Source organism: Periplaneta americana, chromosome 13, assembly GCF_040183065.1.
Source record: "Periplaneta americana isolate PAMFEO1 chromosome 13, P.americana_PAMFEO1_priV1, whole genome shotgun sequence".
Taxonomy (NCBI): Eukaryota; Metazoa; Arthropoda; class Insecta; order Blattodea; family Blattidae; genus Periplaneta; species Periplaneta americana.
The window spans coordinates 47,655,340-47,670,169 of NC_091129.1; the positions used below are offsets into that span (position 1 = coordinate 47,655,340).

The 14,830-nt window shown below is 35.3% G+C and overlaps 1 long non-coding RNA gene across 1 annotated transcript; it reads left to right on the forward strand.

Moving 5' to 3' along the window:
• Positions 1–2,131: 2,131 nt before the first annotated feature.
• On the forward strand, positions 2,132–12,784 carry LOC138711567 (uncharacterized). The gene is made up of 2 exons (XR_011335389.1): positions 2,132–2,294; positions 12,169–12,784. It is a non-coding gene; the product is annotated as an uncharacterized lncRNA (long non-coding RNA).
• The last annotated feature ends 2,046 nt before the right edge of the window (positions 12,785–14,830 follow it).

Consider the following 14,830-nt stretch of genomic DNA (forward strand, 5'->3'; position numbering starts at 1 on the left):
ACTCAATTTCATCATATCCTCAACAACGTTCTTGAGAGGAGCATTAGGCTTACATACACTAGATACTTCAAACTCATCGCCCAGTTTCGACTTCAAAACTGAGGAAATACCTCTTGCATGGCTGCTTCCTAAAATCAATACTTTACTCCTACAATCATTAACCTTATCTGTTTTCTGACTTACCTTTACTAGTGTCGATACTGGGTCTGAGTTCTCCTGATCAACATTCATTGCTTGAAGAGCACTGAATTTGTTTTGACATTAATATCTAACTTTTACAAATTGAACCACAAAAAATATTTGTAATAATTATATTGAAATTAGTTAGTAAATATTTAACAAAAGACAGTACTTTAAGCTTTTAAATGCATTTTTCAAAAAAATTTTAACATCATTATCCTCAGAAATATGACGCTTTAAATGTTGCATTGTGCGACATTTTTAACGAATTTTAACATGCAATATTTTAAAAACATGTGGACTTACGAGGAAATAAAAACACATTTGTTGGTTTATTAGACCCATAGAGTTGGTAAAAAAAAGTGTAAACGCAATCAGAAATATGAAGCTCAAAATTTGTATAATTTTGTGCGATTAGACGTGGAATGACTCATAAGTGAATAACAGTAAAGTTTGAGTTTTATAGTTTGAAACACTCTAAAATGAACCCCTCATTCCACTAAAGACTTCATCTCACAAAATAGAAGTAATACTCATATAAAATACTTCACAACAGCTTAGTTTAAGTGAGGGCTTTGACCGCTACTGTTCTTTTGCCGATATCAGAGTGTCTTTAGAATTTGCACTTCGAAGAGAGGAAACTTTCACCATTCCTGGTCTATAGGACATTGTGTCCCCAATATGGTTCGGTAGGGATCTATCGTAGTAGCAAATAGACAGTATTTTTAACACAAATATTGCAAAAATACACGCTGCGTCCACAATTTTTGTCATTCACACTCCCTCATCTGGAAGGTCTGGCAACAAAAGTGAAGAGCGGAAGGAGGAGGAGACTGAGAATGAAGACACTGACATGGACCACCTCCGATGAAACACATTGTAAACCCTCATTAGAATCTATAGTTTTCCCTTGAAACCTTAATTTTGTTACATGTCCTTTTCTTTATCTTAATCAAATTTCAGGCAGTTGCTTCCTCTCTCCGAGTCTGGTGGGCAGTCATTGAAATAAGGTCACTAATTTTTAAGAAGCTGTGATGCGAGTACTTTGAATAATATTTAACTGTAATTTTCTTTTGATTTTATATCATTTTACATTACTTTAAGGACATTTTATTGACCATTTTAAGTAGATTTTTATGTCATCAACATCCGCCCTCTAGTCACAACATACTGCTTTCTTGCAATCTTGTCATCAATTAGCAGATATGAACAAATAATTGTGCGGAATTCAAAAACTGAAAAACATTACAATGTAATATAATACTAAACTAGAACAGTCATAGAAATTAGTAATTTAAGCAAATCCTACATTTAGGATGCAGTAATTACTTGTGGTAGATATTATGTTACGTCCATTTTCCTCTACGCAGTTCAAAATACTATAATATGCTGTTTTATGGAACGGCCTGTCCCATGAAATTCTCGATGATCCTATAGGATGGAACGTTCTCTAGGCTTCTCATATCTCGTTGACCACGGGTTTAGTAACTGAAAACAATTTTGGGTAATATGGTGTAGTTGGGTTATCACATTAAGTTTCTAGACCGGATTTGGGAATTGCCATTTTCTTCCATGTGAACGAAATGTAGGTGAGTTGTAAGTAGAGTATCTTATAGCTAATATTAATGAATGCTCATATAATTGCAATTCTCCCGTTTTCATAAGACAATAAATGAATTTAAACATAGAATTTTATAGGTCTTTCTTTTCTGTGCACCCCTGAAACACATTATAACCGTTACAGTCATCGCATTCCAGTTTTGTAACATAGTTCCATTAGAAAAAATATATTATTTACGTAACTTTGGACTGTTAATCTCTTATAGGAAAAGAAACTTGTCTTATCAGTAGAATTTTACAATTATGTGGTATGTGTGTTGTAAGGTCTTTTTTGCAACTAAGAAAAAATGACGTCATCATTCTAAATATCCGAGTTTGACAGGTAAAAACCAATATTCCCTATATAAAGGGTTGAATACGAAAAGACATTTACATTTCGGTGTCATTCTTCACAATTAGCAAGTGGCACTAGCAACACTATAAAACTCCTACAATAATGAAGACATCCATTTTCACTCTGCTGGTTGCTTATGTGGTTTTAGTCGCATTCGTAGGTAAGTACTTACAATCATAAGTTGAAATATACAAGTTATTGGAACAAAATTTATTTCAATTCGAAGTATGAACTCTTTAAAAAGTTACTTATTTTAAAGGGCTCGCAATGAACAATTTCACCACAAAATGTTCATGTGAACACAAATTTCACTCTATTACGCTTCATTAGTTTATTTAACAAACCACAAATTTCACTCTATTACGCTTCATTAGTTTATTTCACAAACATTTTGACAAAATTTACTTCCACGAAATCTTTATTTTCAAGAACAAATATGATACATTTGTTGTTTTTACGTTCATTGTGTATACTTCCTTTTAATTGGCAGATTTTAAAAATGTGATACTCTTTGGTCTATGAGATAAAAGGAACGCTGCAATACGCATGATATCTTTCACCAACTGACTATACTAATTACTCAGGTTAACTTTTTTCTACAAATTCAAGGATTCGATTTTAACCAATATACAGATAGATTTCAAGAATAGTATGGAGAATTAATCATTTCGGCTAATTGGCAATAAATAGTTGTTCAGTCGATCAACTACTATTCGAAGGCGTTAACTAATCACGGGCAAGGAAAAACTAAATAACCCAAGTTAAGACGTGTTCTGTTATGCTATGAATTTCAAAACAACGTATACTTCAAAGTATTGCATGTGAATAGGAAAGACACAACCCTGTTACTAAATCCAAAACTAACAGACGCTTGCTTATTTCGTTTTAGGTCCTTTCACTTTTCAAATATTTTTTTCCTTAGGTATGTGAAAATTATTCTTTATTAAAATATAGCCTCCTCAATAAAGTACTAAATTTCAGTATTAAAAGCGATTTGCAAAAATTTCACACAACTCTTCAGATTTCCATTTCTCCTTCATGTAAGCATATAAAATGTCAATATTGCAAATTTTGATGGATAAACAATGATGTTGCATTAGTCTAAAGTATGATAAGTGGACAATTCCTGATATAGAATTAGCGAATATGTAATAGTATTTACTGATATTCTGCTAATGTCGAAGGACATTTTACAAAATTACAAAGAATAAATTTAGTAATGATTAAATTCAGACCCTTTCAGTTCCAGTAGGCCAATATAACAAAAAGTAAAGCAACAAAATCATCCCAAGCATTTCCAGGGAAATTAATTTCAACAGCAAGAATTCAAATTACAATTTTTAATATAGCTAGAAATTAAAAAGACACATTATGTCACTCATCACCGATACCATCGCAATGCACATAATCCTTAATAACTTTTCGCAGTTGCATTACTTTTATCAGTCAATTATTAAGCTTATTTGAGGTTTGGACGTAGATTTAATTTTAGAATAGTAACCTCCGTATATTATATGTAGTTTTTATGGTATACCAGATGATATAAGTAATGTTTTCACTGAATTACATTGATAACTATTATCATATAAATATATTTGATAATATATATTCAGGCATTAATTCGTAAGTGTGCGTGAAAAGGAGATAAGTACAAATTTTTGAATTTGAGATATCTGAAAATTAAATTTATTCAGGATTATGCAAGATGAGTAAATGTATGTATGTGGTTTATAATGATATTTATTATATTATTAGTGATCTAGAATACAAGTTTCAATATATTTACCTTGCGCTGAAAATGTTAATAATAATAATAATAATAATAATAATAATAATAATAATAATAATAATAATAATAATAATAGGTAAAAGTAAAAAGGTAAAGGTATCCCCGTAATATGCCATGAAGGCACTTGGGGGGCATGGAGGTAGAGCCCCATGCTTTCCATGACCTCGGCACTAGAATGAGGTGGTGTGGTCGGCACCACGATCTGACCGTATTTTACCCCCGGGAAAGACCCGGTACTCAATTATATAGGAGGCTGAGTGAACCTCGGGACCGTTCTGAAAGTTTGGCAACGAGAAAAAATCCTGTCACAATCTGAGATCGAACCCCGGACCTTCCAGTCCGTAGCCAGCTGCTCTACCAACTGAGCTACCCGACTAATAATAATAATAATAATAATAATAATAATAATAATAATAATAATAATAATAATAGTAATAATAGTAATAATAATAATGTCTAAATATTGAGACGATGTAAGAGAATTTTGACTTATCTCGTTTGATCCAATCGTTATACTAGACGTACCCCCATTTTGTTACGGACAAGACGTAGCCTACGTTCATTAGTTCATTACATTAGTTATCCAAGAAATGATGGTAGGTCACCGTATCATCACGGCTACAATTTTAATTACGTTTTATGATTATTTAGTGGTACCAATCAATAGTATAAGGAAAACATGAATGCATTGAAATGACATGAAGAGAAAGATATTATTTTGAATAATATCAATTAACACGTACATTTTTGTCACATGTATAGTTACACCTCTGTGAAATGCCCTGTTCTCAATCATAGCGATTTTCAGGTCTTACGAAAAGTCTTGCTTTCCTTCTTTTTTTTACTTCCTCTATGAAGCAGGGAGGGGAACATCCCTGTGCACCGCAACCTGAGGTGCGCCCCTGTGATGAGTTGCGAGCTGACCTACCGCACCCACGCCGAGTCCGACCCAAACCCCTACACCTTAACAACCAGTCCCACCATCCTTCAAAGTCCGTGTACTATTCCCCCCAACAGCCCCTACATTCCCCCCCAAACGGTCTGGAGTGTACGCCACCCCTCCTGTTTGGCCAACGATCTGAAGTGTTGGCCACCCCTCCCTTCGGGAGGAGAGTGGGTTCAGCCTTGGTTTCTCTGAACCGACGCATGCGACGTGCGAGATGCGAGGCCGCCGCTGCGAACCATCTTCGCAATGACGCTGCGAGGCTTGTGGTTTCTCAGGCTGCGAGATCGCATGGATCAGTCGCTGAGCGCATGGTGGATCTCGTCACCTGTTTGCTAATGATGAAAGAGGAAGATAATGATGAAGAGGAAATGATCCTGTATTCTTTTTGGTGAAGACAGTGATATCTTCAAGAATAGGAAAAGCGAGGGTGCTTACAATATTCTTGTAAACCGCCATCTGATTGATAGTGAAACAAAATTTAAAAGTTATTTTGGAGTCTCAAGGGATCTCTTCTATAGAATTTTGTATTTAATTAACTCATTAAAGCCCAAATTATTTTTATTTAAAAACTAGAACAATGTATCTATTTCAAAAGTTTAATCCATAACATATCAAGAATATATTTTGTTTCTTCTGCCGTGCACCAAGTAGTTGAATATCACCCTGTCTATAAATAGACCTCTGGGCACTTATGATGTCTGCGTATTCATTTGCAATAAAGTAAATCTATTTTTTGTATATTTAATGTATTATAACCAGAAATATTTACATCAATATAAATTTATTTATTTATGACGGTTTTAGTAATTAATGCAACAATACAATGCTGCAGCATTAATGAAACACACTTATTTTAGTAATATCTGTCTTTACCAAGTGTGGTAAGGCTCAAAGCATCTTCGACAGATGTTACAGCACACTTCTTGCGAAATGTTACTGGTCTCCATTTACACCATTCCATCCGGCAGTGTTTCTGAGAGGGTCGATTTGCCATGAAATGACCTCTATTATCAAACCTCATATCAAATTTCACTCCTAAGGTGATGAAATAGGGCGCCCCATTTTCTTGCAGTTCGAAAACATCTAGAGATATTGAACAGCCAAATATCATCGGATTCTAAGTAGGTCCAGGGAGTCTCGTCCATGTATTTCTCTGTAGATAATTCAACCATTTACTATATCCATAACCAACTTTCTGACCACTCTTTCCCACGGATTTAAGTGGCATATTTGCCTGCTAACCAGTTATCATGCTCCGATCAACCCATGTACTTACTAGAGTTCTCTATGATCTGTGGTCCACACCTGTGGAGTAAAGGTTAGCGCGTCTGGCAGCGAAACCAGGTGACCCAGATTCTATTCCCGGTCGGGGAAAGTTACCTGGTTAAGGTTTTTCCGGGGTTTTCCCTCAACCAAATATGATAAAATGGTGGGTAACTGTCGGTGCTGGACCACGGACTCATTTCACCGGCATTATCACCTTCATTCAGACGCTAAATAACCATAATATATTGATAAAGAGCCGTAAAATAAACTAACCTAAATCTTCCGGCTGCGAAACGAATCACGTGAAAGGGCGTTGTAATATTTTCTATTTAGCTTTAATATTGCTTAATGATAGCTCAGCACAAGTCAGGGAGGTTTAAACTCGGTTGCTTGATGGCGACATCTGAAAACTTCGACCTAGTTTAAACCGTCCTGAGGTATGAGTGCCGGTTTTTTTACACATTTTATACAGATTTACGCTTCCCTATGCTATTCTACTACTAGATTCACGGTTATTTGCATCCAGTAGACACTATCTCCCTACTCCATCATCATCGTCATTATCATCACTATCCTCATCATTAATTATCTTGGATTAGGCCTTCTCGTCTGTTCCACTTCAGACTGAACGCTGATTAAAAGCTGGTCTCTCCACCGCTTCCGACTTTTTGCCTGAAAATTTCGAGTATTTGAAAATATCCTCAGACTAGGGCATTAGTCCCTCAATGAGTGAGTTTCGTGGTGGGACTGTTACCTTAAAACCTCTAAACCTGTCTGCTTTTCTATCTAGTTATGACCCCATAGCCAGAGGATTCCGGTTTGTAAGGAACGGACCCACGCTCTCATTCTCTCCCGTTTTCTATAACACTGAACAATAAGAAGTTTGCTCCGACTTCAAAAATTGTGTTCCTTATGGTTTTGTGTGCGCTGAATCTGAAAATGCATCTCTTTCCTTCGTATCACATAAGGGTTTTAAGAAATACTATGATTTCATTTTTCGATAAGCGCTCCCCCAGAAACGTCTGGCGCGAGTTGGAGGTTGTAAACCAAAACTAAAAGTAATGCATTTTATGAGTTTATAACTTATTTCCGGTTTCTTATGGTTGTTGGCATTTTATTTTGTTCTCGTAATAAATTAACAGATATTGGTCCCTTCTATTCAGTAAATTTCAGAACAGTTCAGCGTGAGGTATACGCAATGAATAAACAAGAGTGTGGTTTTCAGTATTTAAAAGAAAAGTTTACCAGTTTGAGTGAAGGTAAATTAAAAGAAGACATTTTCATCAGTTCACAAATTCACAAAGTTATGGCTGACTCTTTGTTTAAGGAAAAACTTTCCATTACAGAAAAATGGCATGACGTGCTTTCAAAGATGTATGCTGAAATTTCCTTGGAAATTCTATGGCAGACAACTACATAGAACTTGTTGTGGAAGCCATGTCACGGGCATATGAGAAAATGGGGTGTAATATGTCTCTCAAAATACCCTTTTTACATTCTCATCTGAATTTCTTTTCTCCCAACCTTGGAGCGGTAAGCGAGGAGCATGGGAAAAGAGTTCATCAAGAAATATCTGAAATGGAAAAACGATATAAAGGAAGATCATCATCCAGGATGCTTGGAAACTATTGTTGGTTCGTTGTAAAAGAAAGTATCGGGTCTAGTTATAAACAGAAGTGATCGAGAAAATTCGTTTAATGTAAGTTCAAATTTCAAAATTTTTCTCATTATATGCATGAAATATTTTTATTGTTGTTCTGTTTTAAACTATATAACATCATGTTTGTATCCAGTAAACATTTTTCAAATATTATGAGGCGTTTTGAATCCCAAGTGTGTTGTGATTTTACCAGAAGCAGTGAAAAATTAAAAACAAGTTTTTCATTAAAAATTAAATTCATTTTCCGCCGAAAATGGTACGTGATGGGGCAATTTGGATTTTAAATTCAGATTTAGGGTACACATAATTATTAGTAATATTCACCTATCTTTGTTTCGGAGCAAGACAAAATATAAAAATTTGTTCAGTGTAACCACAGATTACACTGCCCCGGGGACCACGACGTGGACGTGAAGGAGATTTTTCCCTACTCAACATATCTAAATTATAATAATTTTATTTTCCCATATACTTCATTATTTTCTTTATGTGAACTCTCATATTGATCTTCAACTTCTCACTCCCCTTTTTTCGCCTATGACGAAGATAAAACCATTCTACGAAACGTTGTGAATTCATTTACAATTAAGCAATGTAAAAATAATCCAATCTACATCTCTCCTATACAACCCACCATTGTTTCTTCCCTCTAGATGCAAAGCTATTTTCTGAAGCCTCGCAGTGCGCGCCTCGCACAAATTCGGCCGGACGAATCTGTCCGAGGTGACGCAGCTAGACCTCTCTGCGACGCTGCGCAGACCGCGCATCTCGCAGCTGTAGAAACCACTCACTATCTCTAGTGTAGTCCAGATTTGTGCGATGCGGGCCTTGCACCTCGCACCTCGCCTGCGTCGGTTCAGAAAAACCAACCCCGATCCTGCGTACCATTTTCGCAATGACGCTGAGAAGTTTGTGGTTTCTCATCCTGCGAGTTCGCGTGAATCAGTTGGTGAGCGCTTGTTATGTCCAATGGATTTCACCGTCTTGCTACTTTTGAAAGAATAAGCCAAAATTATCCTGCATTGTTAGTGGAGAAGACAGTGATATCTTCATTAGACTATTTGTCAACGCTATATGTATTTAATTCTAATATTTTTCTTGTGACGAAATTAGATATATATATGTATATATATATATATATATATATATATATATATATATATATATATATATAAACTGAAGAACGAAGAGAAAGAAGAAAATTTGAAGCAAGTTTTCAAGAGAAAGCCACTAAATTAGAATCCACACCTGAAAATAATGAGTACTGGACTCATTTTAAAAAGCTGTAAACCAGGGCTATCAAAGCGCCTGCACTGAGTGCTCTCAAGAACCTGGAAACCATTTCCTTAAGAGCGATGATTGCACTTTATCTTGCTGAAAAGTGAATCTTGTTGGATTTGTATTGCTTGTAGTATGAGCACGTAATACAGGCGATTTAACATCCCTGCTGTGGACAGTTAACAGATTGGTTGGTTCACTGGCTGAAAAGAAGCTACCTACTGAAAGATGCACTGGAAGGAATTGTGAACGGGAAAAGAAGTTCGGAGCAGAAATAATTATCAGATGTTACACAATATAAGATATTTGAAACGTATGTGGTGACTAAGAAGAAGGCATAAAATATGGAAGATTGAATAATGCTAGATTTGCAGTGAAGGATCTGTCGTTGGGACGAACACTGTCAGTGAATTAATACGGTTTTACTGCTACATGCACAGTATTTGCGATCAGTAGACTGTCTTTTTCTACTCTATCTAGGCTATCTAATTTCAATTTTTTTCTAGATACGTCAGTATTTTCTTCATATATCCGTTCTTGCGAACCCTCATGTTTGTTTTTCATCTCTTACGTATTTTATATTCCCCTTTTTGCAATCTATCGTTGGTTAGTCAAGTAGAACAGGTATTTGTAACGACTCCGACGAGTAGGCTACCCTTCTTACCTCTTATTTTCTCACCTGAATAGGAAGATAGAACCAATCATCGAAAAGTTGTGAATTCCTTTAAATTTAAGGAGTGAAAAAATGTGAATTTACAACTTTTCTTTACCACCCACCGTTGTTTCTTCCCTCTAGAACCAAAGCTATTTTGTGAGGCCTCGCAGTGCGCGCTTCGCACAAATCCGGCCGCGCGATTCGGTCCGAGACGACGCTGCGAGGCCTCTCTGCGAACCTCCGCAGATTGCGCACCTCGCAGCCATAGAAACCACTCACTATCTCTCATGTAGTCCAGATTTGTGCGAGGCGGGCCTCGCACCTCGCACGTCGCATGCGTCGGTTCATAAAAACCAAGGCTTTCCGCTGCCGGGTCACCAACTGCCAACTTGCCACATATCCATGAAGGCCGGCCGAGAGCGCTAGGAGCTTCGGAGGGTCGCCGCGGGGGCGATCTGAAAACCTAGAAGACAACTGGACTGACAAGAAAGGATGATGAGGGGAGGGAAGTGACGAGAATTAGTGGGGTTCCATACCCCTGATAAATTTTCCTCATGTTCATCCATAGCAGTAAGGGAAAAAGACCAAAATAAAATCCTCACCCAGGCAGCTCGTCCCAAGTGGGTAATCGAACCCCGGCCCGCTGGATTCGGGAGCGAACACGATACCACGAGATCACAGTGGTAAGCTTTTCTTCTCCATCCTATAGAAACCGGTCTAAATTCGGTATACTCATTCTAAATTGTCTGGAAAACAGGTTTTGTTTTGTGTTTTTCGTAGTGCAGTCACTTAACTTCTCGCCAGTTCATTTTATTTCCTTCGAAGTCCTCCTTTCGCAGTTGAAGTGCAGTGTTAAGAAGTACTGCAAGTCAAGAAAACTCTTCAGAAATTAGCTCTGAAACAATCATTGAAATTTTATTCCCACACAGACGAATGAGTTGAACCAAATCATGGGGTGCTAGGAATGGACATCATAGGAATGGACAAATTTTGTATTTTTATTGTCGCTAAAGCTGCGATCAGTATCACTTTCAAGTCGGCCTCGGTAGCGCATTTGGTATAGCGCTACCTTCTGTGTTCAAGGTTACGGGTTCGATGCCAGCCCAGGTGGAGGTCATTTAAATGTGTTTATCATAAAAAGTGTACCCAACTTACAAACTATTGTAAATGTTGGTACAGCAAATCGTAATTCTAGTGAAAGCAGGTAATTGAGATCAGAAGCGTTAACATCACACACGCAAGTAAGTTACAACAAGAAAGAACATAAATTCTATGTCATTCGCCAAATAAGCAAATATATATATATATATATATATATATATATTCCGTGGAAGGAAATTTTTAAGGAGTACAAAATAATGAGTTTTGCGGTGTAAAAGCTGCATTTCTATGTTTTGACATCATGCGCTAATTGTAGATTTTTTTACATACTAAACTAGAACGTAGTTTTACACAGTGCTTCTTAAATACCTAAATCTTTTTTATAGTTGTCAAGAATACAAGTGAAAACTTTAATTGCATTTTTCTAGAAAAGTACATAATGTAATATCAACATTCAATGAGTAATAGCACCTAGAACCATGATTTTTTTTAAATGCTGAGTATTTCATCCTCCTTTTGAAACCAAAAAACAAAAAATTAAAAATTAAAAATCTGATTCTAGGTTTCACTTCCTGCAACTGGTCACATTATTTTCTTCCGAATCATATACCATCCCATCACTTGTTTCGCTAAATAATTATTTGGTTTAATCGTCTCTGATAAGGTTTCTTATATTAATTATTTTTGTGGAATATGTCTGAGTTATAAAGAGCTCTATTATTTATTGTTATATCATAAGCTATTTTGGTGCTATTTTGAATAATATTAGACTAACAACTTTCCTATTAATAAATAATGTTGCCTCTCATTACCATAAAATTTTATATTTTCAAAGCGTTTTTACGCAATATGTTGAGGTCAATTATTCACTTTTGAATCTTAGATATTCATTCTCAGTATATTTGGGACATATTTCTTTTGAAAGAATATGTTAATGTCTCTGAGCTAATATTGTTTACAAAATTCAATTGTTTGTTTTCCGTTATAGTTTTATAGAATTTTTTTTTTTCCCCTCACTTGTCAGATCTTACAAACACTTCGTCGTAATTTCTTAATCTTGCTTTTCATCTAGTTCTCCTGATACAATAAGCTGTGGAATCAGTTTCGCACTAATAAGTTCATAATATACTGTGTGATTCACATTTTGTTTATTTTTGCAGTATCGCTTGGGGGATTTGAAGGTGAAGAAACATCCTGCAATATTTCTGCTCATATACTTCATATTACATAGAAACATATACATGTTGTGTAATAACACCTAAGAAACAAATATAATTTTTTTTTTTTTTTTTTTTTTTTTTTTTTTTTTTTTTTTTTTTTTTTTTTTTTTTTTTTGCAGATTGGGGGATTCGTGAGTGGAATTGTTAATTTTGTTACTTCAATTATGAAACTTCCATTCGAGATAGTCGGAAAATTTATTGGTGTTATTTTTCCTTGAGAGGATTCAAAGGCATCATAATCTAAAATATCGGTTTCGTCGTAAAATGGTCATGGTGATACTTGTGTCTACTTACGTCTATTTGTCAAAAATGTAATGTAGCAAGTATTCAGCAATTATCGAATCAGAAGTAGACCTATATAAGTTTGGTGTTTTGATTATACTGTACTGTAATTAGGCCTAATATTTCAGTAACTACTGTGAAACCTCAGTTCAACGTTATGAAAAGAAAAAAGGTTTAGTATTGATCTATATTATAATAATTCTCGAATATAAGTCATAAACATCATACTCATCATACTTCAATTCCAGCATAACACTTTTACTTTTAATATTACGAAAAAATTGCTTATCACAATGTAGAACTGAGGTTTCGCTGTTATTGAAAAAACATGTTAATACGAAACATTTCCATTTAGAAGCACATTTCAAATATAATTTTTTGTCCTCCAATGTAATCTACTGATGTCAGTGATCTGGTGGAAAAATGAATACAACAACGAATTATGAACTTTGAGTCACATGTGTTGATTTTCTTACTGTCCTTCCTTGCGTCTCAGATCTATTTCCTATCCATCCAATATATTTAATATTTAGATTTATTAATATGTAAAACATAATAATAATAATAATAATAATAATAATAATAATAATAATATAATAAATAATTAATATATATAATAATATTATTATTATTATTATATTAAGTGGATTTTTAAGTCCTAAAATTCTTTGTTTGTGTGTCTACAAAGACATTAAAAAACCTTAGGCCTAATACAATATCTTGTAGTAGTAGTAGTAGTAGTAGTAGTAGTAGTAGTAGTAGTAGTAGTGGTAGTCCACACCTATGGAGTAACGGTTAGCGCGTCTGGCCGCGAAACCAGGTGGCCCAGGTTCGATTCGGGGCAAGTTGCTTGGTTGAGGTTTTTTCCGGGGTTTTCCCTCCACCCAATTTGAGCAAATACTGGGTAACTTTCAGTGTTGGACCCCGGACTCATTTCACCGGCATTATCATCTTCACCTCATTCAGACGCTAAATAACGTTAATATAGCGTCGTAAAATAATCTACTAAAATAAAAAATAAAATAGTAGTAGTAGTAGTAGTAGTAGTAGTAGTAGTAGTAGTAGTAGTATTGAGTGGCTAGAGGCGCGTCAGAGAGTATTCAGCATGTCGGCTCAACAGTGGCCTATATTGTGTGCCCCGAATTATGGGATGATTAAAAATTAGGTTATACCTCGTCCATATTAGACCCCTCACACGCTGACCCATATCGTCAATATGATTAAGTAAGCAAGCAGGATCCATTCCGATAGGCCTTCTAAGATATCGAATCGCTCTCCGAAGTGCTTTTAAGGAATGAATCCTGACACAGATATTGGGAAAGGCTTCGAACCCAAAGGCAGTTTCGGAGAGAATGCCTCTCTTGCAAGCGGACGAAGACTGCGTCACGCCCTATATGTGACTATTGAATGAGATGATGAAGATGAATGATATGATATGAAATCAAAAATTTTTTTCTACGGGGAAGAGGAAGGAAAATGTACCGTGGCATTGAACATTTAAACAGGGCATTGTCTAAGTAACTGTGGAAAACCAAGGGCAAACAACAGTGGTTCGGATATTTGAACCACGGACCTCCAGAATGCGAGTCCCTTGCGGAACGTATGAGACACATCGTTCGGTAATACAGTAATTACTCGCGTAATATTCTCCTTGTATTGCTTCCCCTCCATCATTTTAAGTCGAATTTTTCAGAACTTTATTTTCCCCAAGTAATTTCTCCCTCTACATTAAAAAACTCCAATCATCACTTTTCCTTTCAAAAATGTCTTTCATGAAGATTCCAAGTGCCGGTATATTGAAAATACGGATGGAAATCCAAGATTATTATCTACACCATTTACAATGAAACACGACTAAGATTCTTCTCACTACACGGAAGGCAGTAGGATTTGTTGTCTAATGAAAGTAATTGAGAGTAAAATTCAAATTATTTATCTTATTTCGATAATTAATAAGTTAATTTTTATAACAATAGTCTTACGTTAGAATTTTAATGCGATGTAAAGAAGTTAGTCTGGCTACTGGCATTAGAAGCTGACACACAGCAAGAGCTTCGAAATTGTTTATAATCTCTCAGATTATATATAATTATAATTATACTTATAGTTATTCAATAACACATTTCTTTGATTAATGCAAATTTGTTTACATTTGTGGCCATTTCATTTCCGATATTTTGTAAAAATCGCAAAATTCTACCCTATTGAATTTTTTCGTCCAAATTTTTGCAATAAATGGGGAAAATTACGCGAGTAAATACTGTATAACCATTTCATCCGAAAAGAGCCTCTTCCCATATATGTACTCCACATTAACGCCTAAGTAATCATTGATAATAGTAAGGATTTTCCTTCAATTGGAATGGAAATACACAACAATTCACTTATTGATCATCTCGCCTTTCTTTATATTTTTTCCAGAAAATAAAAAAGTATAAAAACGTGAATGAGAGTAACAATAATTATATTTCCCATAAGTCTATAGCAATTAACCAAATA